At 42.1% G+C, this 11,407-nt stretch overlaps 1 protein-coding gene across 2 annotated transcripts in view; it reads right to left on the bottom strand.

Moving 5' to 3' along the window:
- Positions 1-339: 339 nt before the first annotated feature.
- Positions 340-11,407, bottom strand: part of KHDRBS1 (KH RNA binding domain containing, signal transduction associated 1) — a 35,508-nt gene continuing 24,440 nt past the window's right edge. The window contains exons 10-11 of one of the 2 annotated variants that reach the window (XR_010940701.1): positions 10,326-10,385; positions 340-650 (exon numbers count right to left, since the gene is read on the bottom strand). The gene's annotated coding sequence lies outside the window, so the exon portion shown is untranslated. Of the gene's footprint in view, positions 651-8,251; positions 8,516-10,325; positions 10,386-11,407 lie in introns of those variants that run through there. The other variant, XR_010940702.1, reaches the window with a different exon arrangement.

The following is an 11,407-nucleotide window of genomic DNA, read 5'->3' as shown; positions in this document are numbered from 1 at the left end:
AGTGCCAGATGTTTGCTGGGGAAGGGATATAGTCCAGAGTGAAGTGGGAAAAGCCCTACCCTATCCTTCAGGAGATTTTTGGACGTTAGTAATCAAAAATGAAGAGAAAAACAGGCTCCGAGGTTAAACAACTTGCCTAAAGTACCCGAACCTTCTAACTTGACTTTCCTCAGCCTGTTACAGAGTTGGTGACCAGCCACTCTCTGGGAGCCCTCTGCAAGTGTTCAAGGCTGGCATCCACAACACACGTGTGGCAGGGTGGGAAATAGGTGGTGGTAGGGTGTTCCAGCCAGTGCTGCTGGAGACTAAGGGGAAGCAGGCAAACTGGGAATGACACAGTAAGAGCTGCCAGTTTATTCATGTCTAGGAGGCCATGCTGAGGATACTGTTAGTCCCCTTCGATTCTTTAAAGTCCTAAGCAGGTTTAACTGTTAGCATCACAGCCCCCTGTAGCCCTAAGGACTCCATTCTGGGCCTAGGGACTCTTAGAGGATTCTGGGTGGCTTTCTGTGGGTAAATCAGACAGATCAAGAGGTGGGTGGGAAAAGACTGTTGATCTTCTCTCCTGGGTCTCTCTGTGCTCAGCAAATGCCCTCAGGCCAGCCTTGACACAGCAGGCGGCTCTCCTGGTTTCCGGGAGTCCTCTGATGCTGCAAAGACATAGGCAGAAAATTAAGAAGCATGAAGTTGCTGTATCGGGGGCTTCCCAGCCTCCCATTTGGCTGGTCTGCCTCCCTCACAACCTCCCCACCCCACAGCACAACCCCCGTTGCTGCATTCAGGACAAGGTTTTTAGGTACACAGGTGGGTAGGAAACAGAAGTCCACGGCCTATGAGCTCCTTTTGCTATCCGTCAGGCAATGAAAATGGAGACTCACACCTCACACCTCCCATCTTTGGCCATGCCTGAGCTGAGTGATCTGGGGCAGAATCAACTAGACCTTTGGGGCCTTTAACTATACAAGCTTTGGGGCCTCCAGCTATATAAAGGGGAAAATAATCTCTGCTCTCTCAGAGATGTGAAAAAGATAACGATTAACAGAGAGCTTTAAATCTTTTGAAAGAAAGGGAATGGGGAACAGGAATCTTCTCGTAGCTATTATTAGTACCTCAATCCTAGGCTCCGGGGTCCACCTCTTCTGGCCTTATGAGGGGTTCTTCCTAGCCCTCAGTTCTCGGCGTTATCCACAGGAGAGACACATTCTAAGCCTGGGGCACAGGTCAGAGCCCTAATCTTATGCCAAAGACTGTAGCTGTGCTCTTCATCTTAAAAAAAAAAATGCCCCAGTTTTTCAAGCCAGTAACTTGGGGGCCCTCACTGGTACGTCCCTATTCTCCCACATCTAATCAATCATTCTATCTCTGAAGTTCTTGAATCCATTCATTTCTCCAGTGTAGGTCTTTCTCATTCATGTCTTTCCTCATAGGTCCCCATAACCCATTCTCCACTCAGCAGCAAGTGAAGTTTAAAAAGCAGAAATCTAATTGTGTCACCCCTCACTACTGGAATTCAGTGGTCTTCAGTGATGACCATAGCATGAGCCCCGGATTTCCACCTCACCTTGAACCTGCCTCAGTCCTACACTTTGCCTAGAATGTGTTTTCATGCCCTTTCCTCAAACCATCTCCCAAACTCTCTGCTTAGTTAACTCTGCCTTTAGATGTCAGCTTAAACATTTCTTCAAGGAAAACCCCAGAGCTAGGTTAGCTCCTGTTGTATACCCTCATGGCACCCGTTCCTTTCTTTCACAGCATATGTCACAATTGAGAATGATTTATGCTATTTATGAGATTAATATGTTTAGTGTCTGTGTCCCCAAATACACTATAAGCTCCACGAGGTCAGGGACCAATTTTACCTTGTTCACTTGCCACTGACTCTCCATTGCCTAGCACATAGTAGGTGTTCCAATTTATAATAATGAATGTATTTTTTAAAAAAAGAATGAAAGGGGTCATTCATACTGATCTCTGGAGAGAAGCTTATGAAGAATCATATCAGAGCACAAGGTATTTCTATTTCTCAAAGGCAGATGCAGAACTTGTTTCCTACATTCCAACCCTGGAGAGCCTGAGAGATGGGGAGCACCCCATTTTATACCTAAAGCTGGGCTGTAAGTAGGAAGCACGAAGGCTGCAGGAGCCAGAGGAAAGCAGAGAAAAATTAGCTCTGTATCTAAACCCAAACTCTTCCATCTCAAATTCCTTATGTGCCTGGTGAAGAGACTGGCTATCCTGAGGTGGGCCAAGGTAGGCTCCCAAGGTTGACAAGGGAATAGCTAATCCAGGCATCTTAATGCAGTATTAAGAACGTAAACAGTCCCCAATTTTCCAGCCATGTGTTCTACTTTGGTGATTAATCTGGGCTGACAGCCTGGCTGTACCTCACACTCTGCCTGGAAACATGTCAAACGCGCTGTCTTTCTTCAGGAGTCCCCACAACCTCTCCCAATCTGACCTGGAAATGAAAAGTTCCCTGGTCCAGTGGGGGGAAGCACTGTGACAGCTTGTGTACCTGTCTGAGAACTCCTACCTGCCCACTGCTGCCTGAGATGCAGCCAAAGACAACCAGCACAGCTTAGGCTAGGAGGGAGAAGTACACCTACTGCTGAGAAGCTGCTGGATTTGTAGTCAAGGAATGTCAAGAAGCTAACCTCCAGCAGCACGGTTATGAAACTCAAATCCCTTTCAGATACAAGGCTCCCTCCTTTTAGAAGAGAGAGCTAGTGTTCTCTGGAAGAGAACACATCCTCAGCCCCAGAGCCATAACAGGCTATTGAGCAGAAGACCTCCAGCCTGGGGGTTAGAAAATTGATTTTTAGAGGTCAGTGAACATATCTGCTCATTACCTCAAACAAAAGGGTTTGGTCTACTACTTGAATGCAGCCTCATTGGGAGCCCAGGGGAGCTATCAGGCCACAATAGGACTAGGGTGCAGTGCCCACCATAGGTCTTTGCTCCCAAGGGCTGAGGCCAGGGAACAAAAGAATGCGCAGTTAGGCAGTGCACTGTGCTTCCTCCCCTTCCCCCCAGCAGCTGCTGTCTCAGACAACTGTATGCAGCCTGTCTGCTCAAGGCTATTAAATATTCATCAGATGCTTGCTAGCTTTAAACATGCCATGACAATTAATCCAGAGAGCAGGAGGTACATGAGGGTCCAGAGAGAGAGAAAAATGGAGGGCAAAGAAGGATCCACTTCTTATAACTTCAGGAATCTGGAAACCAAGCTAGGGGCACCACACATTCTGTATATCAAAGCCCGGAACTACTTTCAGTGTAAGCTGATCTTCTGGTGGCCACTGTAGGTACAGAGGAAAGACCAGGAGGCAGCTAAGTAGTAGCAGAAAGACTAGGGTCTGAACTCTAGTTCTTGGACCCTGTGGTCATCCTAACCTGTGCATGTCAGTTTCCCAGGATAATCCTCACTTCACAGAGTTGTGAGAATTACATGGGATGCTGCAATATGATACTCCCCGGAGAGTTAGCACAGAATTAAGAGCTTAAAATGGAGGCAGAGACTTCATTCATTTAAGACTTAAAAGTGGTGAAGCAAAGCCTTGCTTAATAATTCCTCAAGAGTGAAGTTTCCATCAGTGGAGACTCACAGAGTTTTGGTCTCTAATTCACAGGGTGGGTGAAAGGGATAGGATACAGGATGATGCCCTCAAGATATGGTGAAGGCCTAACACCCCACCCTCAAAGAGCCCAAATATCTAAGAGGAGAGAAGGTTATTCTTTCTGAAAAAGGTAAGAACCATATGGCTTTTAGGTAAGAGGGAGCAGAAGTCAGGCATGGGGAGGGGAGAACACCTCCTTTGCTCTCCCACAAAGGGTGGTGCACTTTATGGAAGATGATTCTCTTCTGCTTCCCTTACTTCCCCAACTCACCAGCACAAGGGCAAACACGAGTGTGTTCAAGTCACTCCCCTACTTAAGGCCTTAAAATAGCTCCCTGAACTTCAGAATAGTGTCCAAATCCCTTGACTAAAATTTAGCTTTTCAAAATCGGCAGTAACTTACTCTCCTAGCCTCTGTTTATAGCTAACATGTACTGACTGGGTGCTTATTACATGTCATGTTGAATGTTTTACATGCATTAATTCACCCAATCTTCACAACAATGTTATAAATGAAATGATATTATCCTCCCATTTTACAGATGATGAAACTGAGACTTGGAGGGGATAACCCATCTAAGGTTCCAAAGCTAGTTACACTATGTAAAAATGTGTTAAACTGTGTAAAAGTGGGATAATAATAGCTACTTTACAGGTGGAGCAGACAGTGCATGGTACACAGTAAAGAATGTTAGAATTGACAAAAATGCAATAATAGCTAAGTAACCTTTTTTCAGATTTTAACATTTCTGAAATCAGGACACATCTTACACTTATATGAAAACAAAACACTGTGTCAGTTTAACTGGCAGTATTTTTTATTTCTTCGCAGTATTTAATGATGCATCTTATAATACATAGCCTCAGTGTCAATGAAATATGGTGTTCATCTTATAGAAGCAGCATGCTTTCAGCATAAAGAATGGGCTTTGGTATACAAAAATGCTGATGTGGACCTCCTCCACAACTTGCAATACAACTGTGGTAAATTACTTCACCTCTCCTAGTAACAGCTGCCTCATTTACAAAAACAGAGACACAGTAGACATGCAAATTAAATTTTCTTCTCCCTTAGCCAGGCAAAGCTGCCTATTTTCTCTATATCACTTCCTCCTTTTAAAAAAATGGGGTCAAGACCAATTAATGGGAATAGACAGAAAAGTAATAAAATGAGGGAAAATTAAAATGACTACTTAATAGTAACTCTGCCAGCTAACAGCAGCCTGTATAGGCTCACACAAAGCACGAGAACATAGCAAGAAAAAGGGAGCCCACGTGCTGCCTTATGAATTCTAACTCAAATGATCTTTGGGCGACATACAGCCGCAGAGGTTTGAGGCCAGGGAGGGATTATTTAAGCTTCAAATATCTAAGCAAAATATCCACCATCACTACCTTTATCCCCCTAGTTCACTTGGTTCGGGAGCACTCTGCATACGTATAGGCAAGAAGCCTTATGGGTCCTAACTCTCAGGCTGCTGTTCCTGAAAAAAAACACAGTCTGAGTCTGCTTCATCCTTGGTGGCCAGAAAGCCCTAGCAGTTGCTGATGCATCTTCACCTACATTCTTAGCCTGGGACAGGAGGGGGAAGTGGTGGGAGAGAAAGCAAGAGTGGACAAACCCTAAGGCTATCTGAATACTGTCATATCCCTAGGTAAGGAAGGGTGAGAGAGTTCCCTTAGCAGCAAGTGTCATCTATAAGAGTACCCTGGAAACCCTGGAGGGAGATGGGGGGAGGAGCAAGGGAGGCTGATGGTGGGGGAAGGGCATGTAGGGCCTCAGCCTTTGAGCCTCTGGAGAACTACATATGGCCAGGCATAGCAGCTAGAACAGCCTCATTTCCACTTTAGCAGCCTGCAGTATTACAGACATGATTTGGGGTCACCCATACCTGGGATCAAATCCTAGCCCCACCACTTACTAGCTCTTATTGATGCCAAAATAGTCCAGTCAGCTATTATTTATTATTGAGTAGCTACTATACGCCAAAAATTATATTAATCACTTTAAGTAATACCTACTTCAAAGGGGAATAGATCTATACCGCTATAGTCAATTGATTTCCAACCAGGATGCCAAGATCATTCAATGGGGGAAGAACAGTCTTTTTCAATAAATGGTGCTGAGACAACTGGATATCCACATGCAAACGAATATGAACCCCCCACCTCATTCCATATACAAAAATTAACGCAAAATGCGGGCTTCCCTGGTGGCGCAGTGGTTCAGAGTCCGCCTGCTGATGCAGGGGACACGGGTTCGTGCCCCGGTCTGGGAGGATCCCACATGCCGCAGAGCGGCTGGGCCCGTGAGCCATGGCCACTGAGCCTGCGTGTCCGGAGTCTGTGCCCTGTAACGGGAGAGGCCACAACAGTGAGAGGCCTGCATACCGCAAAAAAAATAAATTAATTAAAAAAAAAAAATTAACGCAAAATGGATCATAGGCCTAAATGTAAGAATTAAAACTATAAAACTCTTGGAAGGAAAAAGGTATAAAATTTCAGGACCATGAATGAGACAATGGCTTCTTACCTATGACACCAAAAGCACAAGCAATGAAAGAAAATAACAGATAAATTGGACTTCATCAAAATGAAAAACTTCTGTGTTTCAAAGAAAATAAAAAGAGAACTCACAGAATAGGAGAAAATACTTGCAAATCTCATATATGATAAGAGTCCATCATCCAACTATATAATGAACTTACAATTCAATAATAAAAAGACAAATCGTCCAATTTAAAAATTGACAAGAAGATTTAAATAAACATTTCTCTAAAGAAGATAAACAAAATGGTGGGTAAGTACATGAAAAGATGCTCAATGACATTATTCATTAGGGAAATGCAAATCAAAACCACAATGAGATACCAATTCACACCCAGCAGGATAGCTGTAACAAACAAAAAGAAAATAGCAAGTGTTGGTAAGGATGTGGAGAAATTAGAAACCTCATACATTGCTGGTAGGAATGGTGTAGTCTCTGTGTAAAACAGATGGGCAGTTCCTCAAAAAGTTAAAGAGTTACCATATGACCTAGCAATTCCTCTCCTAGGTATACATCCAAGAAATTGAAAACATATGTCCACACAAAAACCTGTACATGAATGTTCATAGAAGAATTATTCATATTAGCCAAAAAGTGGTAAATGGATAAATAAAATGTGGTATATGCATATAATGAAATAGTATTTGACAATAAAAGGAAGTACTGACAACATGCTACAACACGTATGAGGCTTGAAAACATTATGCTAAGTGAAAGAAGCCAGTCATTAAAGATTATATGTTGTATAATTCCACTTTATGAAGTGTCCAGAATAGACAAGGTGATAGAGACAGAACATGGACTAATGGTTGCTTAGAGCTAGAAAGGATAAGCTGATTGTGGGGAAATGGCTTAATGGGCACAGGATTTCTTTTCTGGGGTGAGAAAGACGTTCTAAAATTGATTGTGTTGATGATTGTACAACTCTTGTATACACTAAAAACCCCCGAATCGTACACTTTAAATGAGTGAATAGTTTGGTATATGAATTATATCTCAACAATCCTAATATGCCTTTTAATCTGTATTAATAGAAGCTAACCAGCAGCTGCAACTGGCAGGTGATGGGCAGAATTTGGCTTGCAGCATATGTTTTATAGGGACTGACACAAATCTAAGCAAACATTAAACAACTGGCAGTATATAAAATCCAAATTTCTAGTTTTTCTTGAAAATCAGATCTAGCAAGTCTAACAAATAACTTTTAGAGCTGGGAAAGAAACATGAGTGAAAATGATCTTCAGGGACTTCCCTGGTGGTGCAGTGGTTAAGAATCCGACTGCTGATGCAGGGGACATGGGTTTGAGCCCTGGTCCAGGAAGATCCCACATGCTGTGGCGCAACTAAGCCTGTGCACCACAACTACTGAGCCTGCACTCTAGAGCTCGTGAGCCACAACTACTGAGCCCTTGTGCCACAACTACTGAAGCCCGAGCGCCTGTGCTCCACAACAAGAGAAGCCACCGCAGTGAGAAGCCCACGCACCTCAACAAAGAGTAGCCCCCTCTGGCTGCAACTAGAGAAAGCCCGCATGCAGCAACAAAGACCCAATGCAGCCAAAAATCAAAAAAAAAAAGATCTTCAAATACATGATAGGAATCCCTTCAGAAGTCCAAAATAGAATCAGTATAAGCTACTAGAGTGACATTCAAAATGAGGGAAAACTACTAATACTTGGAGCTGTCTTAAATGAAATGGGCTGCTTTGGGAAGTAATATTGTGTCCTATCACTATTTGAAGTACTGATATGTACTATAACATGCATGAACCTTGAAAACATTATGCAAAGTCAAAGAAACCAATCACAAAAGGCACATATAATATGATTCCATTTATATGAAATGTCCAGAATAGGGAAATCCATAGAAACAGAAAGTAGCTTAGTGGGAGAGAGGGGAATTGGGAGTGACTACTAACACGTATGAGATTCTTTTGGGGTAATGGAAATTTTCTGGAATTAAATAGTGATAATGCTCATACAGCACTGTGAATATTCTAATAACCACTGAACTGTGCATTTTAAAATGATTACAATGGTAAATTTTATGTTATGTGAATTTTATCTCAATTAAAAAAGAAAAAGGTAGACAGGACCAAATGAGATAGTTTTTATTAACTGCGTAGGATGGTATGACGCACATAGTGATACATGTTAGCTATTATTATCAACTCCATTTAATGATAAAGAAATAAGACACAGACCTGCTATATAAAAAAAAAATAATAACTAAAATAAAATTCAAATCATAAAAAGAAATGACACAGGGAATTCCCTGGTGGTCCAGTGGTTGGGACTCGGTGCTTTCACAGCCATGACCCAGGTTCAATCCCTGGTCGGGGAGCTAGGATCCTGCAAGTCGTGTGACACAGCGGGAAAAAAAAAAAAAAAAAAAAAGATGTTCATTATGCTTAAAAAAAAAAAAAAAGAAAAAAAGAAATGAGACAGGGGGTAAGGGTTTTTTTCTGGTTGTTAAAACAAAGACAAGGGCTATGATGAGGCAGAGCCAGGACAGGTCCCCAGGCTTCCCTGGCTCTAAAACTTATAGATGTAATAAAGTTCACAGGTAGTGACAGAAAACACTGGGACCCAAACTGCACACCCAGAATAGGCAGACCACTGGCAGGCCTGGGTCTGCCAACAATGGAACTTGCCTTTCCAAGCACAAATTACAGGCCAAATAAAGAAAGACGTTTCCCCAAAATTCTGCTCTTAAGACTACCTTAGGAAGAGTTGAGACTAAATTCTCTGCATTCAGGGACTTTCCCCTAAAATTTTCTAACCATTCATGTGACCAGTATCAAACTTAGGCCTTCTGGATGCACAGAACCATGCTCAGTACACATGGCCCTCCTTAAAGCCTCCGTATCGCAGAGGCTCCTGGCCGAGAGGTGGGTTTGGAAGAAATGATCTCCAAGAAGGTAAATTTCACTGTCAAAGGACACAGTATCTTTGGCCTACCTAGTTGGATCCTTTCTCCTCAGTGCCCTCATAACCCTAACAACTTACTCAGGGGCAGAGAAAAAATCAATAGGAAGGCTCACTCAGTTGTCAGAGCCCCCAACTACCCAACCAGGGAGTTAAAATTTTTTAGGGAAAAAGACTAATATTTACTATGTATAGGGCACGGAATTGGTTGGCCTTACATATATTTGAACTCCTTCAGTTTGCCAACCACTGTGAAGTGTACATTATCACTGTCTTCCTTCTCAGATGTGGAAATAAGTGATGTGTTTTAGGTCACCAAACAAAAGATAGCTCATAGATTCAACTCCAGGTTTCTCAGGTTCCATGTCCTTTCTACTACACCACAATGTCTCTAACCAGGGGTCTCTTCTGCGTGAGAAATACCCCTTCCTTAGATTAAAAGTGGTATAGTATGAGAGGTAAGATGTTAGGTTCTGGCAACACATAAACTTGGGCTTGATTACCACCCACACTAATTATGTAATCCTGGGAAGTCACTTACCCTCATTAAGTCTCAGTTACTTCTGTAAAATACGGTTATTACTGAATAACTGTCGTTTGGTTGCTCAGTATCATTTCTTTCCTAATAACACCCTGACTTCCTTTTGAGGAATTATTTTCTTACTGCATACTGGTAAAGTACGGGCATGTGACTCAAGCTAATCCAGTCTGACACTTTGCCTCTCTAGAACTTGAACCTTGAAACCAAACATGGCTAAGAGTGTACTTATTCCAGCAATAGTGTCCAAGGAGCTAATCCCAGCTTTAGAACCACTCCTGTGATCTACCACTGCTGTCCCAGTTCGCTGTAGCCACTCTGGTTCCCAAGCAAGATTTTCTAGCCTTCACATTAAATCTGCGGACCCCTAATATCCTTCCAATAAATTCCCTTTCATTTACATGAGCCAGTCACTTTGTTGCTTATAACCAATGAACTCCAAATGAAACACCACCTTATCAGGTTATTGACAAAATACAGTGGGACTCAAAAGATGTAAGCTGACAGTCTGGTCATTACAAGTAAATTCAATATGGACTGTAAACCAACGTAAAAGCATGGTCAGGTTGTAAATATGGTACAAAGTACATACAAGCAAGATTTGCCCATTGATTACCTCCCAGGCTACCACCTGGCAAAACTGTTTTAGTTACGATAAAAGTCCAATATCCTTAATAGAAAGCCACCTTAACATACCTGACATGGGTCTTCACTACCCATTCTACTCCAAGAAATGCCTCAGGAGTTTTCAATCACCTGAAAATGGAGAAGTAAGAGATAAGTCTTTTAAAGAGGAAGTTCTAAAGACATACAAAATAAAAGATAGAGATCCTGCATGCAGTTTACACATTACAGGAGAGAAACATGCAACTTTAAAGAAATTTTAACTAACATTTCATTGTGAATATCAATACGGGGACCTATAGGGGCTCACATCCTTGTACATTTTAAAATAGCTGAGCAGAAAGCTTTACTTTGGGGAGCAGCAGGTCTAAACTACAGTCATTGAAATTTTACAATGTGTCATTTAAGATGTCAGACTTTGTGCCCAGGTTACATTACAGTTCACTTGTGATGGGCAGGATTATTAAGAGTTATGGCTAATTTATGCGGCAGCATATGGTTTTTCTTTTTACAGCTATTTTTATTAAACAAGTTTTGCAAAGTTTTAACATTAAAATTAACAGCTAAAGAATTGTTTATGCAAGTTGCTGTCACAGTTTATGTAAAAGAGAAATATGTGCTATTAAAATCAGACATTTAGGTTACCTTTGGTTTTTTGCGATGCATGTTAGCTTTACACATCCTGATTCTCTTGCGATAATTTTCCTTTAAAAAGGGGGGTATAGAGTGATCTCTTTTCATCAAAACAAGACATAATGCCCTGAAAGCTGACTTCAAACCATGGTTGAAAATTCAGTTATTTACACTTTATCACAATCTACAAATACATTTTTTTGTTGGTGTGTTTTAAAAAGAAAAAAAATGTCCATCATGCACTGCTGCAGGCAGCTTGGCACTTCATACAAGAGGATTTTTCACCCCCGAGCAGTTTAGGTGGCTCCCTTAGGGAAGGCATGAGAACCCTGAGAATTAATGTAGAGGAGTGGAAACAGGGTCAACCAATTCCATCATTTCCTCTCTTGGTCTCTCAGGAGGGAGGTTCAGAGCCAGGCTATCATGCCACATCCTGCCCCAGCCCAGTTGATTTATTAACAGCATTTCTGGGATTGGAAGGGAAACCCTTAAGGGCACCCAGGGTTTGCTGAATTGTCATT

This window comes from Pseudorca crassidens, chromosome 2 (assembly GCF_039906515.1).
Source record: "Pseudorca crassidens isolate mPseCra1 chromosome 2, mPseCra1.hap1, whole genome shotgun sequence".
NCBI lineage: Eukaryota > Metazoa > Chordata > Mammalia > Artiodactyla > Delphinidae > Pseudorca > Pseudorca crassidens.
Note: the sequence above shows the minus strand (reverse complement) of the source record. Positions and strands in the feature narration are given on the sequence as shown.